Raw genomic sequence first — 19650 nt, 5'->3', positions numbered from 1 at the left:
TCGAACCTCGGGATCGAATACGTGGAAAGTTCAAGGGTCAGGCAATGTTAAGGACATCTCCCTGGTGGTGTTCTGCGTGCTTCTCTCTCTCGATTTCCGTTGCATTGTCTATAAATAACCTTTGGAGATTATGCCTCGCGTCCAACATAGGTGGCACAAAGGTCAGTCTTTGCCATATTTTCTATATAGGCCGCATTGCATCAGTTAACCCTTGTGGAAGGTTTAGAGCAGGGTGGGGTGCCAACTTTCTGTTTTTTGGCTCCTCCCTTGCTCGCTTGATGCCAAGAAGGTATGACAGTCGCCTGGAAAACAAGGCCTTAGGCAGTCATTTGGACAGAGAGAAGGATTAGGCTTAACCATTTTGGGGAATGAAGGAGAGAGTTCATGAAGGGGCAAGTGGAAGCCCACAGTTCTAGTATAAAAGAATTGAAATGAATTTTATTTCTTTCTATGCTACATTACAGATGTAAAAAAATTTTGAGGTGGTTTGGAAAAAGTTCCATCCGCTGCACCTCCCCAACCAAGTTAGCATTCACACCCTAGATCGGGTGAGAATGATTACCAGCAAGCAAACTCACTTCAAGACTTTACTTTACTACTCTCTCATTTCCCTTCGGTGTCATATAATTTAACTTAAAAAACTTCTGCATAGTAATTAATTTCAAGAGGCAAAACATCATTGACATTTACATTAACACAGAATAAATACTTGCCACTAGAAATGACATATTCTTATCATTAAATTCCTGTTACATTAAGGCAGCATTATCAGAATATTCTCACAACATAATGGTATAGTTAAAACAATGAATTAACACTAGGTTAATTCTAGAGATACTTCATGTACTCTAAATAATAATCAATTATGAATTTTGCACACATGCAGTTAGTCTGCCTTGAAGAGGCATTACAATAAGGTAAACATGGGCTTAGTTAGGTGGTTCCACGATACTTGAGCAACGCTCAGTGCCATTCTGGCATTATAAACACAAGGTTGCGAGCGTGCAACTCAAGATTTATTACAAAGATTCACAAAGAGAATAAATGACAGATTCAGAGTAATCAATAATTGTCAATAAAAGATGATGATTAAATATGCCGAAGTTACATTCCACAGCCCATGGAAAATGGCTAGGTTCATCCTTTAGCCCAAGGAGGCCATGAAGATAGCCAGAGGGCATGACTCCTCCGGCAAGATCATTTGCCAACATCTACGATAATGGCACTGTACCAAGTTGGCACTCATATATAATAACTAATGGCGATGGCATATCATATTTTAAATGTGTCATGCTGCGGTAGGCATGAAAGGGAAGTCATTGAACTTATACAGTTGGCATATCTGTCAATGGCACTCTGCATGGGCAGAGAGGATTAAAGTAAAGTGGGGGCCTTAGTAAGGCATAAAATAATGTGATTAATAATCAAAAGTAAGGAAGGGAAATGTTAAAGGGAAAGAATAAGGGATAGAGTTATAAGGAAAATAGATAGGTGAAGGACCCTGACATCCTCTTCTGGATAGAGGTGCCAAAGTCTTCGTAGGATAAAGGGATGGCACTGTGCCATTTTGCCAGCTTGGGGGCTCTCTTTAAGCTACCTGGAATTATCCACACCCTTGGTATTTCCTCCATGGACCTCTCTTACTTTGGTTGCTTGTCTCAGTTGGGAAATCAGTGGAACCGATCCCGGGGAGGGTATCTGAGTGCCACCTGTGTCGGGTCCCTTGACGGCTGATGCAGGGGCCTTCTTTGCAAGCTCTATCATGATCTGTCGCAGTTCCTTGAGTTCATCGGCCATTTGAGACATGGCAGAATCCTTACTCACTGTTGTGTCTGTGGCAGACTGAGACAGAGAGGAAGTAGTCGTGGGGGGCCGTGAGAGGCTTGCAGGTAAGAGTGACCACCTCAGGCACAGGTTGTGAGGCTGTACCCTTTAGTGAGCTTCCGCTGTGGTCGGAAGGATCTGTCTCTCTTACCAGCATTGGCAGTGGAGTCAAGGCAGAAGAGAGGGGACCTGGACTGGGATCTCTGGAATGGAATATATATATATATATATATATATATATATATATATATATATATATATATATATATATATATATATATATATATATATATATATATATATATATACATATATATATATACTCATTTATTTTAACTCACATCGGGATGAAATCCATAATAGTCAAACGAAAACCAAATGCGTTACCAACCAGAAGTTGGAATCTAAGTGCTTCTACACTTGAGGCATTACGTGTGCAGGCTACAGTCTTTGCATACATACGAATATTACCCAATTTCCTGACCCAACAGTAATCCAGTTGACAGCATTTCAGTCAAATCTCTCTTCTGAGTGAATATGATGGAAATTATCAATACAATTATAGGTTCAATAGAAATAAATCTTTATTACGTGAATATCTTCATTATTTTCACACACACACACACACACACACACACACACACACACACACACATATATATATATATATATATATATATATATATATATATATATATATATATATATATATAGTATATATATATATATATATATATATATATATATATATATATAGAGAGAGAGAGAGAGAGAGAGAGAGAGAGAGAGAGAGAGAGAGAGAGAGAGAGAGAGATGTAACTACTAATAATGAAATGTATACTATACATTTGGGTTATAGTAATTGTGTAATTTAAAGTTTTACGGAAAACCGGATAATACTGAAAAGTAAATCAATTAAAAACGTGGTAGCTGATTCACTTTATAACGTGGATACATGTCGTCTACTTAATACAAGTTAGGTGGTCCCAAACTTATACCAGTCGCACTTTTGTCATACTCCTGTTTGTAATCCCTCTTTTCCTAATGGAGCATGTGTTTCTAATTTTGACATTTATTTATCAAGTTACTGTGTAAGGCAACACCTGTTTTTTCCCCTTTCAAAAATAATCTTTCTATCCTATTTCATAAAAAAAGATGTTTCAGGAATATTTCTCTCATAAACTCAAACAGCTTTTTATGAGTCTAAGTCGCCATAAAAAGTGTTTCTCAGTATGCAGCTCTTTGTTATAGCATAATATACTCTTTTGATAAAAGTCTAAAATTGTTCAAGCATCCATTTTTTTCTGTGAAAATATCCGAAGGCAACACTGTTTATGTTATTTATAGTTTGAATGTATTAGGGTTTTTCCCTTTTTTGACCTCATGACCCAATCGAAAAAATTACAAGACAGTAATAAGGATTTTAACGTATGGAAATGGTAGACTGAGAGAATCAGACTGGATGACTGTGAAATAATGGTTTAGTAGAAATATGAAGCACTGTGCCAAGAGGGTTTTCGAGAACAGGAAAAAGGAAGGTAATGTAATAATGGTAAAGGCTAAAATTTATTTGTTTACGTTCCAGAATAGCCTAATTTAATTTAAACAATATTGCATGCAGCATTCCTTGCAAAGAATGCAATAAGATTTATATTGGTCAAACATCAAAAGGACTAAAAGTAAGAAGCTTCCAACACAAATATGCCCTTTCAAGAGGCTCATCAATAATGGCATTGTGGATCAGTGGCTTAAGACAGGCCATGTGATGAACTGGGGTAAGTTAACGATAATCTACAAGGTCAACGACCATTGGAAAAGGAATCTGCTGGAAACTGGGTTTATTGAAGCTACCTCCACCCTGGATTATCCCTTGATCCTTTGTCCCTATCTTTTTTTGTTTGAAGAACATGCTGCCCAGATTAACGATCTGTAACCTCACCCACCCTTCTGTTCTGGTATATAAGGCTCTGTCAACTTCTTTTGTGTTTGGTGTGAACTTGAAAATGTAGAATAAAACTATGAAAGTACTTGTTCAAAGTCCCGGTTTTCACACACCTTCTGACATGGATTTTATAATATTCTCTAGCATGTGTCCCTTCATGTTGCATTGGATATGGATGCCATGAAAAACTTACTACTTCTGTTTCCTTTTCTGGAAGATCTTCTTTTCAACTTCCAATGGACACTGGTGAAAGCACACAGTATTCAGCTTCGATGGAAATTCGTTCAAATATGTTTACAAGAACAAGTGATCCCAAAGCCATTATTACCTAGACGATTACGAGTGGACAGTGAATCTGCTTTCAATGAATTGTGTGTAATCTCCCTCAAGAAACATATAGAAAAGACAAGACGGCTCGAATTTAATATTTTCAAGAAATTGAGAATGGATAGATTTCATTTCATGAAAAGGATTCCCCAGTATTGGATAACAGGGCTACTGAACAGAATTTATAATAGACTTAGATTCAAGCTAAACAAACTAGTTCACCATCTGGATCAAAAATTAAAGTCTCATTGAGATAAGTGACTGGAATAACAAACATAAAGACGATTGTGTAATAAACTTCTCGAACAAAGAACGGGACCAGAATTTTAAATATTCTATTAATGATAACATTTTGTGCACAAACATCATTTCAGAGATATCCAAACTGGAAAAGAAAAACCCAATTGCATCACCTTCAATGAATTTAGTTAAAGGCCTTTCCCTTAGCTTACTTCAAATACCTAATAGATAGTGAATTTCCCAAAAAGGTTTATAGATGCAATTCACGAAATGAAGAAGGGTAAAAGTTTGCGCATTGATAAGGCCGACAAATCCAGTTGTTTTGTAATATTGGATAAAATTAGCTATGTTGAAAAACTGAAAACTTATTATATGATTCTAGTACTTACAACAAACAATGGAAAGGCCCATTAGCTGATGTCATAAGAAGTTTCAATTCTAAAATAAAAACTATGCTAAAAGAATTCGGTTAAATAAAAGAGAACGTGTCAGCGGATTAATCAAAACCCATAAAAGAGATTTTCCTATTCGGCCCATTATCAGTTCAACCAGTTTTATTAGTTATAAACTTTCTAAATATCTAGTTAAATTGCTACGACCTATTCTGGGTACTATTTCAAATTCCCATTTACAAAACTCTGTTGGTTTCTATGCTAGACTTTCCCATATTGAGTTATCCAGTACTGACAGATTAACCAGTTTTGATGTGACATCTTTATTTACTAAAGTTCTTATTGATGACTTACTGCAATATTTATCACAAAATTTGGGTTTGTATAATCTAGAATTACCTACCAATTTTATTATTAAATTGATATCCCTTTGCATAAAAAATTGTCAATTCACTTTCAATGGTAATTTTTATGAACTAATATTTGGTATGATTATGGGGAACCCTCTTTCGCCACTTTTGTCTAATATTTACATGGAATTCTTTGAGTCTAGACTTATTCCAAGAGATCTGTTCTCTAAGGTGTTTTGGGTTATATATGTGGACGATTGTTTTTATTTAGTAAAAGAAAATGTAAACATTCCTGTTTTCTTGCAAACAATTAATAATCTTGTACCATCCATAAAATTCACAATAGAATATGAAGAAAATAATTGTATATCATTTTCGGAGGTCTTAGTTATTAAAAATAACACCAATTTTTTTTTTGAAGTATATGGGAAATCCACGAATAATTTGTCATATATTCATTTTTACTCTAACCATGCTAAACAAAATAAGGTGTCAACATTTTCCAGTATGTATCTTAGAGCTCTTAGAATTTGTAGTACTGAATCTTTGGAAGAGGAGTTTAAAATTTTTGATAAAATAGAAGATTCATTATGTTACCCTCCATATTATTTAGAACTTTGTAAAAACAAAGCAAAAATGACATATTACAATCCAACCAGTGTTAATAAAGACCTTAAGAATATTCTCTGTTTACCATTTCATCCTAATTTCATTCCTGCAGAGCCCATTTTAAAAACTATTAATAGTAACTTAGTATTTAAATATAATAATATTTTGAGAAATAAACTAATTAAGAATAGCCGCCCAATGTTGTATACAGTATTCCTTGCAAAGAATTTATATTAGTAAAAACAAAACAATATTGTATACAGTATTCCTTGCAAAGAATGTAATAAGATTTATATTGGTCAAACATCAAAAGGACTAAAAGTAAGAAGCTCCCAACACAAATATGCCATTTCAAGAGGCTTATCAAATAATGGCATTGTGGATCAGTGGCTTAAGACAGGCCATGCGATGAACTGGGATAGGTCAACGATAATCTACAAGGTCAACGACCATCGGAAAAGGAATCTGCTGGGAACTGTTTATTGAAGCTACCTCCACCAGGCATGTTAATCTCCACCCTGGATTATCCCTTGATCCTTTGTTCCTACCTTTTTTGTTTGAAGAACATGCTGCCCAGATTAACAAACTGTAACCCCACCTACCAACTTCTTTTGTATTTAGTGTGAACTTGAAAATGTAGAATAACTACAAAAGTACTTGTTCAAAGTCCCGGTTCTCACTCACCTTCTGGCATGGATTTTATATTACTTTCAAGCACGCATCTCTTCGTGCTGCATTGGAACAGTAAATTAATATTAACCCCAAAAAATAGTTGACTGCCAGAACTATCAGTATCACCAGGTGCATTTGACACGTGGCTTCGAATGCATTATGAAACTTGGACTTGACCATGAAGATTTAAATAGTAAAGTCTCCCGCTACAATGGACCTTCATGCTAACTCCACTTCCTAGGTTGTAGCTTCCATTCACAAGTAGACCTATGCTCATGGGTCATTGGCTTCCGTCCCGTCCATTACCTTCACACCCTTCCTACCCCACCCCACACTCCCCCGTGTAAATTTGAGCAGTTACGATTCTTTGCGCCTGTCACCATCTTATTTGTAAGAGCGGGAAGAGCTCTACAGTAATCTTTCTGGTGTACAAAAAACTTTCATAGTTTCATTTAACATTAAACAAACGCATCATTGTTTTTTTCAGTGTGTCCACTGGTAGACTTAAAACGCTTTATTTAATTAAATGTGATGGGACTCTCTCTCTCTCTCTCTCTCTCTCTCTCTCTCTCTCTCTCTCTCTCTCTCTCTCTCTCTCTCTCTCTCTCTCTCTCTCTCTCTCTATGGAAGTCTACTCTGAAATTATCGGTTTAGTAAATTTTCCGCAATCGTGACGGTAGCTAGTGATTCCACAATTTTAGATTAACTGCTCAGACAACACAATGTACCTTGCGGGAAGAATGTTTAAGTTAGAAATCGGGATTCTTCCTCTTTCTTTTTGTTTCCGTGAGACTACCAGTTGTTCACTGTCAGTCATTTTAATCATTAGTGTACACTGGCTACTTTTCCAATAAAGTTGTCATTTTCCTATTTGGCTTTCCACCCACAGAGATTTTTTGCCGATCTATTGATCTAGGAAACTTAGACTCTCAAGCCAGCACTGGATCGCTTTCGGCTAATCAGACCCCAAGACAGAGAAAAGAGGAGTTGGAGTGGGTGACAGCAAAATAAAGAGATCCTGAAAATGAAGATGAAGTATAAGGATCTAAAGGTGGAACTGGGAGAAAACCTCCAACAATGCACCAAGGTGTAACAGGTAGAGGAACTAGACAGCAATAGTGAAGTAAGGAAGCTAGAATGAAGAGAAAGTAAAAGGCTAAATGTAGATGCAGCTGGTTCAGATGAACGTTGCAAATACCTTTAGTAATAGCTACAGTACACCACAATAGATACACTAAAGGGACCATCCCTTTACAGGGTAGAGATTTATTATATCTAATCTTTTGAATTCTAAGAACTTCAGCATAGTTGGGCAGTGCCTTCCTATATTTCAGCCTAATGCTAATATCCCCTTGGGAGAACATTCTGACTATTCGTTTCTTTAATTTATTTTAAGAAGATTCATTTAAACACTCAACCATTTTCGTATGAAAGTCCTGACATTCCTTGTAAGGTTATCAAGGAGTTAACAGACGATGAAGTTATGTTATTTTGTCATTTGTTTCACCTTATCCGAAATAAAGGTATTTGATTTTTATCATCGGAAGCACTGACTTGTAAAACCCATTCCTAAAAAGAGTGATCTGGCTCATATCTAAATATCGCCTCATTAATTGTATTTGTAATGTAGCTAAAAATAAAGAGGCAGTTGTAGCGTCATTAACCAAAATCAAGTGAACTTGCTTCCTTAGAAATGTAAAATTAGTTTACGCGAAAAATGAGTGAAATGATGGGGAGGTAATTCTGACCAACAGGACCCTATTCCTTAAAACTATGAAGAGGAATGACATAAGATTTTAAAGTTACTAAGAAAAGGTTGACAAGATATAAAGTTTGGATGGGATATTGCTGGATGATCTTTCCATAAAAACGAGATATTGATGTTCTTAGAGAAGGATGTCTATTTCAGTGTATTTGAGACTGTTCTTACTCTTGCTAAGGTGAAGGAATTTCATTAACTATGATCAGGAGAGTAAATCAGGGTCATGTCATGCAACCCAAGCTCTGCCCATTTTCTTTTTCTTTTCACACTAGTGCCAACTTCCCTCTTTTATTCTCCTTTTGTTTATCGTGTTTACAACATTTATCTATTTGCCCAGATATCCATAGACTATTTTCAGAACTGTTTTCAAACGTCTTCCTAAACATAATCCATCCTCTGAGATGTCAATTTCCAGGTTTCGTTTTGCTAGCACTTAGAACCCATCTCTGTAGACTGGGGTCATTTCACCCTTAATAGCTCAGCACTTCATTTACTGGTATATTGTAACGGGAATGCTGTGCCTTTGTTGAAGATAATGGATGCCCTGAAGTATGGTTCTAATGGTATAACTCCACAGGTGCAGTAAATAGGTGCTGGTGTGTAGAAAGTTAACAATCAGGTATAAAAAGAGGTTCAGAGCTACCAATCTACGAGCCCCAAACCTGAGCGCAATGATATGAGTTCCAGGAGACATTTAGAGTACGATTAATGCAAGCTTCCTGCCACACTGCAAGAAAATGAAAATATTATCAAGTAAAAGTGTCAACAAAATCATCATTAGCTTCCATCTTTTCTATTAATACCTATCACCTCATAGGTAATTAAATTATCAGAACCGCCCCCCCCCCACAATTTATTGTTTAGAATACAAAGGATGAGAACCTTCTATCAATGCCCATTTTTGTGTATATACCACCCAATTAAAGTTTACATATAAAAACTTTATGCTTCTGAGCTACCCTAACTAAGTTATATTTCTTGTTGTCTTGTCAACAGTAATTTTACTGTAAATTTCACCACTGAATTGATCTCAAATTAAAAAAAACCATAATAGTCGTTCACATCACATTACTTGCATCCTTTTTACATACTCAATAGTAAATTTACATAACAGCCAAATTGTTATAAGGTTTTGCCTTATGTCCATTGTTTATAAGGAATTCACATACAAGTCACTATATCCCTTCGCAGAACTGATTTTGGGGATATGTTATTCCTCAGTGGTGGTAATTTCTCCTAGTGGAGTGGGTAACTACAAAAAAATAGGGGAAAAGTGCAAATGGTGATGCAAGCATGAAACTTGGCTCAACTATTCTTCTTGTCCCTTGGTCTCATTATCAACCTCCGGCCACACAAAATTTTGCCACTTTCCAAGATGGCCGACAGGTTTTCAAACTGACGTCCTGTGGATATATGAATATTGGTATTTAATTGATTAATCACATTCAAATCCCTAAGTCACTCCCTTTTTATATAAAAATATTAAAAACAAGCCTAGAAATATCCAAAATGGCTGTCACTATATCAAAAATGTCCCCCAAAATGCAAAAAAATTGGTACTTAAGTTCATATATGAGGCTAAAGGTAGGGTATTACATGGATCTGGGGTAACTTCAGTCTGATCAGTTCATTTTTTGTAGATTAGAAATCAATTAATCCCCAGTTAATTAATTTTCATCCTCATTTAAAAAAAATGGGTAATAAGCTTAACCCTTTAACCGTTTAGTACGTATATATATGTAGCGCGCCCACGCTGCCTGAGCCGTTTAGTATGTATATATACGCGGAGCAGACCTTTTGACAGTGGCGTTTAGTACGTATATATACGATCGATTTTTCCTGCCTTCCTTTCAAATGCTGTTAATGCACTAAAATATGTTTTCCTGCTGTTCCTGGAATCTTGTTGACCATATCCAAACAAAAACACTTCTTCCCGAACCCCTTTTATCATAATTTTCCTGATTTTCTATATCTAATGCGGGGAATTCACAGTCACTTGGCGACATCGCTATGTAGCGCGACAACACTGCTGGGCTGGTTCGTTCTCTTACACGGAATTTTGGTCTTTCGACGCATGAGGTAGAAGGGCTATAATCCTATCTAATCCAACTTTGTATCGGTAATGAGTTACTTTCTTCTCTGTTTTTCTTTTCCAGCTCTAGCGCAAATGAAAACGATAAGTAACGTCTTTATTGACATAATTCCAACTGAAATATGGAAAATGTACTAACTTGACTGTTTTATTATTTTACGATAGGTTCAGCGCATGTGACTGAACTCCAGATGAGCTTCATTCTGAATAACGACCGAAAAATGCTTTGTTTACTTACCCTTTGCTACATTTAACCTGAATTACTAATTTATTTCATCAAATTAACTTTAGCATTTAATAAAAAATTATAAATTCATGAAGGTGTGTATATTATTTTATGTCGAAATATAACAATACATATATATCATATGAATCATGTATGTATGAATATATATAAAACAACATATAGAAAGGAAAAGGGAAGTCATGTATACAAATAAATATATATATATATATATATATATATAGATATATATATATATATATATATATATATATATATATATATATATATATATTGGCCGCTAATATATATATATGTATATATATATATATATATATATATATATATATATATGATATATATATATATATATATGTATATATATATATATATATATATATATATAATATATATATATATATATATATATATATATATATATATATATTATATATATATATATATATATATATATATATATATATATATATATATATATATATATATATATACATATATATATATATATATATATATATATATATATATATGCTATATTATATATATATATATATAGATATATATATATATATATCCACAAATATATAATAAAAATGAATACGATAAGTCCAATCGAACAGAAAGGGAATTTTAGGTGAAATGACCGTCCCATCGAACCAGCAACCAGACAACGAGGCATTTTATCACCTAAAATTCCCTTCGGAAATAGCAATTTAGCTGAAAATATATTTATTGAAAAGAAACGTTTCGTGTTACTTGAACACATCATCAGTCTGTAAAATTGAAAAATTGATATTAATTCAGATATATATATATATGTATATATATATATATATATATATATATATATATAATTCAAAATAAAAGCTAAATTAAAAACGGCAGTTACATTCTTTAAAATTACAAAATATATAAAAAGTAAAAAGAAAGAGATTTTTTTTTTGTCTACCTGATCAAAAGAAGGGGAAAAAATACAGGAAGTGAGACCAGACATTCCAAGTCAAGAAAACCTCCACTTTTTTCCAATCAAAAGAAGGGAAAACCATTAGTCTCCTGGTCTTTGCAAAAACAAGGAGGCATCAATTAATTGACACATTCCATCACCATGGAATCAGCATCAGCTATGATAGGGTTCTGGAATTGACTAAAGGGTTAGGAGAAGCAATTGTAACAAGGGCTGTGGAGATAGTTTGTCCCACTACACTAAGAAAAGGGCTCTTTACAACTTGTGCTGTTGACAATCTGGACCATAATCCAAGTGCCACAACTAAACAAACATCCTCCCATTGGACAGGCACATCTTTGTTTCAGCATCCGAGCACTGATGAAAAGGGTGAGGACAGAAACTTGGCCCAAATCATCCAAAGTGGAACAAAGTAAAAAAAAGTGCCTTCTCTTCCTGAATATTACACAAATGTACCTCCTGCTCACTTTAGACATGAGAATCCTCTCCCTTCACCCAGTGGAAGTGCAGGACACCAACAGGCTGTGCTTTCAAAACATCTTTCTCTTGAGTATGAATGGCTTGAGAAAGTCAGTCTGTCAGACAGGAGTGAAAATGCTGTGTCCATATCTTGGGCAACACACCACGCTTCTCAGAAGTGATAGGCCCCATTTGAAATAAGCTTGTCATCAATGTTTGGACAAACTATGGATTAAATTTGGTAGAGGAAAAGACATGAGGTGGATACCTATCCATGAAATTGCAGCAGCCATGGAACCAAAAGCCTCAGCCCTTCCCTTTTTCCATGCATTTAGTGGGTGTGACACGGTGTCTGCCTTTCATGGAAAGGGGAAGAAGTCTGCATGGCAAACATGGACTGTCATTCAGTGTGCCACACCCACCTTCACCAAACTAAGTTCAACACAAGCACCTGTAGAAGATGAAGAGCTGCAAATTATTGAAGAGCTTGTGGTGCTAATGCACGACAGAAGCAGTTCGTATAAAAATTCAAATGAGGCTAGACATGATCTCTATGCAAGAAAGCAAAGAGCTTATGATTGCATTCCCCCTACAAGGGCTGCTCTTAAAGAGCATTGCAAGAGAGCTGCCTTTCAAGCAGGGCACATTTGGTGCCAGTCTTTAGTATGTCATCCAGTTTTGCCCAGCCCAAGACACTGGGGATGGCAACAGATTGATGGCACCTGGTTTCCGTATTGAACAGATGTGCCAATAGTAGCAAAATCTTGCCAAGAACTGAATAAGTGTGGCTGCAAAAAGTAATGCCATGGCAGGTGCAAGTGCTACAAATCTGGACTTAGCTGCACAGCTCTCTGGCAGCTCCACTTGCAAAAACTAATTGATACTCAAAACATATTGGTTTCTCTCAGGAGACACATACTTTTTTATCTTTGGCGGCCATTTTGGAAATATGGTGTTCATATGGTGGCCATATTGGAAAGATGGGCTCACTTTATCTCCTCATGACAGTAAGAATGCCAAGATAAAAATTTTCAATCATTATATGGACAGTATGCAACTTTATAGGCTTATGAGATGAAAATATTTGAAATATACAGCAAATTTGACGCCATTTTGGAAAAGTGTCAGCCATCTTGGAAATAGCCAAACACTGAGGTGGCCGGAGGTTGATTTTGATTTATGGGGATAATAAGAGTTCTCATGTCAAATCTGTTGCTTGCATCACCATTTGCACTTGTTTCCCATTATCCCGCTCCACTATCCAGAGGAGTGGGACATATGTCATAGGTGGTTTTATGGGGAGAGTTCCTGAAATGAGACAGATCTTTACATTCCAGATTTTTCCTACGAAAATATAGTATGAGGTGCTTATTCTCTCAGGCAGTAGCCCCATGAATCTCCTACATTTCCATTCTCACTCGCTCTGTTCCACGCAAACTCCACGCACACTAGTAACCATTTATGGTTTTTCACAACTATCACAAAGGACTAGTTTGACTTTGACAACATAGTTTACATTAAAAATAATACAGAAATCACTGGAACATGATTAAGAATAAAATAGTAACCGATTATCTCGGTAGCCTATTTATAAAATGATAATGATAAGTGGCATTGCCCAATAACTTATTTTCTGGACATATCACGAGGGCGATATGTGTAACATAAGGAATTGACAAGTTCCTTAGATTCCTTAAGTTTTATTAACAATGCAAGTAAGTATTAACGTTATCAAACACAAGAGGTTAAATGCATACACTTAATAAAACAGCATAAAATAAGTAACAGAACATAAAATAAATAATTATATGTCATAATCTTAACTTGACACAACTTTACACTAAATCAAGCATGCAATTGAGAAACATAAAGATCTGCTAAACATAAGGATCTGCTGAATTTCAACTTTCAGGCTATTTACTAAGAGCATGTCAAATAATGGAGACAGTTTATATGTAATATAAATCTTTGCTGACAAACCCTTTTTGTCAGCAAGTTCATACAACCTGATCTTTGACATAGCTGTCTTGTCAATTTTCATAATAGCTATAACATCAGAGAACACTTGATTAGTAAGTCAAATCTTACCTTACTGTTAATATTTCTCTCTGGATCCTGTTTTGGTTCATTAGATATTTAGGACTGAACTGAAAACCTTCGAAAAATCATTAATCTATTTATGGTCTGTTAGAATAATTACTTCATAACTTTATATTGATATGTTTAAGACTGATTGCAACGGAGACTTACCTTGAAAATTGACTTTATCTGACTCTCAGGCCGAGTTCAGTAAAACATATGCAAAGGTGTCGGCTGCAGGCCTATTTCAAAGAGTGGAATTTAAGGTAAACTCTTAGGGTTTTACGTACATGAGTATATTTACATTAAACACACATCAGAAGGAGAATGAAGCATAAGTTAGGACAGGTAAACAGAATCCTGTCATTCCAAAGGAATAACAAACAATTGGGGTATTTTCCCTGACAAACTCAAAAGACCCACTTCAAGGGAGCACCGTAGAGGTGGGGAGAAAGCTTGGGGTTGTACCGCTGTGCACACAAGATGATGCTCAGATCCACAGCAGGTAACTCCTATTTGTAATTGGAATACACGTGGTTACGTAGGTGTATTGGGGAGTGTAAATTAAGAAATCGAGGATGTGCACAGAAGGTGCCTAAGGAAGGGGCCTCGATTTCGGTGACTCTTGTCCCAAGTAATAAAATGAATAATTCGCTTCCTTGTAGGTATATTTACGTTGAGACAATTTAGAGTAATACAGGCCTCACTGCAGGTATATTGCCTTAGAAAGAAAAAAATAGTAAAAGGCTGACAGATGCATGACTAACTTAAGAACTTTGACAATGGCATATTACCTTCGTTGGGAGATGGTTTCCTCGTCCTCTGGGCCGGCAGTGGAGGGTAGCATTAAGGGACTTCATTGCAATATAAAACCATAGGATCAGGGACAGTCACAAGGGATTCCAAGGGGCAGCTCAAGGAGCAGAGTGCAGAACCTATTGTCCTGGGATAGTTCCAATGTCTTCTGAGTCTGAGATTATTTAGAGGCCGGGCGACTCGGCATTTCACCTTTTATGCCCTCATAAGGTTACAATGTTTTTCGTTCCAGGTGGCACTACTGTTGTTTGCCTGGAGTTTTGTTTTCTATACGGTCCACATGCGGGCATGCGGGTCATCTGCCAGGTGTTCAGTATGGCGCCGATCACATGGATCAGTCGCTTCCCTCGTCATTCCTACCACCGATGTGTACATATCAATCTTTACAATCATACACATTGGCTGAAATTCATGAGTTAAAGGCCCCATCGTTGTCCTCAATCTTTCATAATAATTGCCTTCAGAATAAATTATTAACCATATTTACCCTGACTTCATTATTCATAGAAAGCTGTGACCATGTCCATTAACACATACGCACACACAAACACGTTTATGTATATACAAACGACAATATGAAGGTAAAATTCTAGCTACAATCAATACAAAACTAATCATTTATATCGAAATGGAATGTCAAATATTCATCGTTGAACAGATAATGAGGTTAAATGATACGGAGAGAGACTTAAGGCAATTTAGTCTCACAAATCTAAAAAAAAAAAAAAAAGATAATTAGTTTTGTATTTCAGTATCATCAAGTCAACTTGAATGGTTGGAAGTTAGAAGACATGTAGCAGATGACACAAACAGTTTTCGATCTTTTGTACTCAAGGAGAGTAGAAGCATTAAATAAAAGAAAGAGACAATGGCAAAGATTTGGAAAGGTTAGCTGCTGACAAAGACTCAGGCATTATGGCAGCTGCATTTCAGTCATCATTAATAAAGTAAGAAGAAATGAATCTTACATAAAATTTGGTGTACAGAAGATTCTTGTTCAACGGAAAATAGCATTTAATGATAATATAAACAGATGGTCTACAGAAATGAGATTAAATGGCAAACGTAGTTTGATATTGACCATTTGAAATGTTAAAGAGACCATGCCATATGATAAAGTGGAGAGGATAACCAAAGTTTAGCAATATAAGACTCTCTACCTGTGTGGCTCCTGGTCAATGGGAAGACACTGATGTTAGAAAAGAATGTATAATTCAAAGTATCGCCAGAATGGAATTGGTTGAAGTCACGTACTGGAACAAGAGAAGGCAAAGCAGCGAGGGTGACCTTATGATCTGGAAGGGCACTTTCGCTGTAGAGGCGATGGTGCCGGTGGCAAGGAATGTTTGATGCATGCATTTGGGATCTGACGAATGCGTTTTAAGTGCATAGAAACAATGTGTGTTCGTTCGGCCACTGAGCTAATGCACCGGAAATGCCCAGATTCCAGGGAGGAATGTGTGTGTGTGTGTGTGTATGTGTGTATGTGCGATTCCCCATGATATATGACAGGAGGAACTTTGACACTCGGGAGAGACCGCCTCAAGCTGTAATAGCGGATATGTGTTTTAACCTGGTGTAGTGTGTAAAGAACCCGCCGGTATGAAGATACGTTATTTACGGAGAGAAGAAACTCGAACATTGTCCTGGAAGGACAATTAGTGGGAAGTGGTGTTATTACTTTTACAGACTATATGACTTGTATTGTGGTCGTTATGACCTTATTATATTGCTTAATGACAAGGGGGTCATTGACTATTATGGTTTGGTGTAAAATAATATCTATACTGGTTTGGGGAACAGTATTCCCTATAATAAAGTGTTCCTTTGATAGGGAGTGTGAGTCACTCCATTTCTTGATTGCAGTTTTGCAGAGTTACTTTCGTTAAATTTGTTAATAAAGTCTAGTTTTCTATCTCAGTGTCACATTCCAGTAGGCCTTTGTGTAAAGATAGAAAAGAGAAGGGATTTAGAGAGAATCTTGATGAAATTCTAAAACAGATACTTAAATGAACCACCGGCTCTCGAACCTGGGCTGGTTAACACACATTCACAAACACACACACACACACACGCACACACACACACACACACACACACACACACACACACACACACACACACACATATATATATATATATATATATATATATATATATATATATATATATATATATATATATATATATATATATATATATATATTGTCATAAACTGGGTTCTTGGTGTAGGTGGGAACTGGAACAATTTATTATAATGGACTGCCTTCATATCAAGGGGGTCCCAAGTTTATGAATAAAAGGAGAACTACTGGAAACTCACCATAGAATCTTCCTGGATTTACATAAATAATGAAGGTCATCATTTGGAATTAGAATTCTTTTACAATTAAAAAGGGGTTTATTTACAGAGAATGGGGCAAATATGCAACACCAAAAAAAATGCAACAATTTATGGATGCATAAATTACATACAATAGATCAATAATGCAGTGATTTGCAAATAAGCAATGTAAATATGAGGGGCCACAGATCCAAGAATCCCCGTTATAACAAATGACACTGTTATGTTAAAATACATCCATTCACAGACAATAGTACATTGGAAGGGGTGAATTCCAGGAAAATGGCAAACAGTTAATCGAGATGATTTCCGTGTGGGCAACGGATTCTTGCAATCAGGCTGCGGCCAGGAATGGTTGTGAAAATTGGATGGCAGTCAGAACTAGTGGGGCATAGATGTGCAGACTGGACAGGATAGGATGGCTCCTGCAAGAGAGGTCAGGAGTTAGTACAAACACAGAAGAGAGAGGAAATCTCCCTTGCTATTAACCCTTTCCTATCTGTATAGTTATCACATCACTGAGGGTACATGAGCCCCAAGGTGTCTGGGAGTGCTCAACAGTGCAAAAAAATAATTATTTCGAAAATTCAGCAAAAATAGAAATTTTATGCTAACAACGTTTATTTTGCTGTCCTTTTTTTCTAAATGTTTATATTTTATGGTGGAATAGTCAGAATAAGAGTCCCAGCCCTCTAAATACGAAAAAATATGAGTTATTTAACGAAAAAAAAATCTTTACCTATTTCTATATTTTCGTTCGTAACCCAAAAACTTTGAAAGTCAGGCGAATGAATTATTTTTTATGAGAAAGCCAACACAATTCTCTAAATATCAACATATAAAACAATGGAAAACGAATAAGTCCAGCTGGTGAAAAAATTGATAGAAAAGAGGGAAAGAAACAGAGCGCTCTGCCCGGCGTATGGTGAGAATTATCGCTAGAAAATAGTTTTTTTTTACGAACCCTATCTCGGTTATTTTTCATAAAAATTACTTTGTAAATATACGAAAATGTAGAGGAAAGGTTCAGGAATAAAGTGAGAGTCAAGAAAAATGGCTTTGGTAATGGCAACAGTTTCATTTTGACATTATAATTTAATCAAAACGAAAAAAAATGTTACCGTTGTCAACATTATCGTTCGTAGCTCAAAAGTTATAACAGATAGGCGAATGAATTACTTTTTATGAGAAAGCCAACACAATTCTCTAAATATTGACATATAAAACAATGAAAAACGAGTAAGTCCAGTTGGTGAAAAAAATTGATAGAAAATAGGGTAAGAAACAGAGCGCTCTGCCCGGCGTATGGTGAGAATTATCGCTAGAAAAAAAATCTTTTTGAAGAGCCCTATCTCGGTTATTTTTCATAGAAATTACTTTGCAAATATACGAAAATGGAGAGGAAAAGTTGAAGAATAAAGAGAGAGTCAAGAAAAATGGCTTTGGTAGCGGCAACAGTTTCATTTTGACGTTATAAGTTGATCGAAACGAAAAAATGTTACCATTGTCAACATTATCGTTTGTAGCTCAAAAGCTATAATAGTTAGGTGAATGAATTATTTTTTATGAGAAAGCCAACACAATTTTCTAAATATTGACATATAAAACAATGAAAAACGAATATGTCCAGTTGGTGAAAAAATTGATAGAAAATAGGGTAAGAAACAGAGCGATCTGCCCGGCGTATTGTGAGAATTATTGCTAGAAAAGATTTTTTTTGAAGAGCCCTATCTCGGTTATTTTTCACAGAAATTACTTTGTAAATATACGAAAATGTAGAAGAAAAGTTGAAAAATAAAGTGGGAATCAAGAAAAATGGCGTTGGTAAGGGCAACAGTTTCATTTTGACGTTATAAGTTGATCGAAACGAAAAAATTTTACCGTTGTCAACATTATCGTTCGTAGCTCAAAAGCTATAACTGTTAGGCGAATGAATTATTTTTTATGAGAAAGCCAATACAATTCACTAAACATTGACATATAAAACAATGAAAAACGAACAAGTCCAGTTGGTGAAAAAATTGATAGAAAAGTGTGTAAGAAACAGAGCGCTGTGCCCGGCGTATGGTGAGAATTATCGCTAGAAAAATATTTTTTTGAAGAGCCCCATCTCGGTTATTTTTCATAGAAATTACTTTGTAAATATACGAAAATGTAGAGGAAAAGTTGACGAATAAAGAGAGAGTCAAGAAAAATGGCTTTGGTAATGGCAACAGTTTCATTTTGACGTTATAAGTTGATCGAAACGAAAAAAAAATTTACCGTTGTCAACATTATCGTTCGTAGCTCAAAAGCTCTAACAGTTAGGTGAATGAATTATTTTTTATGAGAAAGCCAACACAATTTTCTAAATATTGACATATAAAACAATAAAAAACGAATAAGTCCAGTTAGTGAAAAAATTGATAGAATAGTGGGTAAGAAACAGAGCGCTCTGCCTGTCGTATGGTGAGAATTACCGCTAGAAAAAAATATTTTTTGAAGAGCCAGCCCTATCTCGGTTATTTCTCATAGAAATTACTTTGTAAATATAC

The sequence above is a fragment of the Macrobrachium rosenbergii genome, chromosome 41, assembly GCF_040412425.1.
Source record: "Macrobrachium rosenbergii isolate ZJJX-2024 chromosome 41, ASM4041242v1, whole genome shotgun sequence".
Classification (NCBI taxonomy): domain Eukaryota; kingdom Metazoa; phylum Arthropoda; class Malacostraca; order Decapoda; family Palaemonidae; genus Macrobrachium; species Macrobrachium rosenbergii.
Note: the sequence above shows the minus strand (reverse complement) of the source record.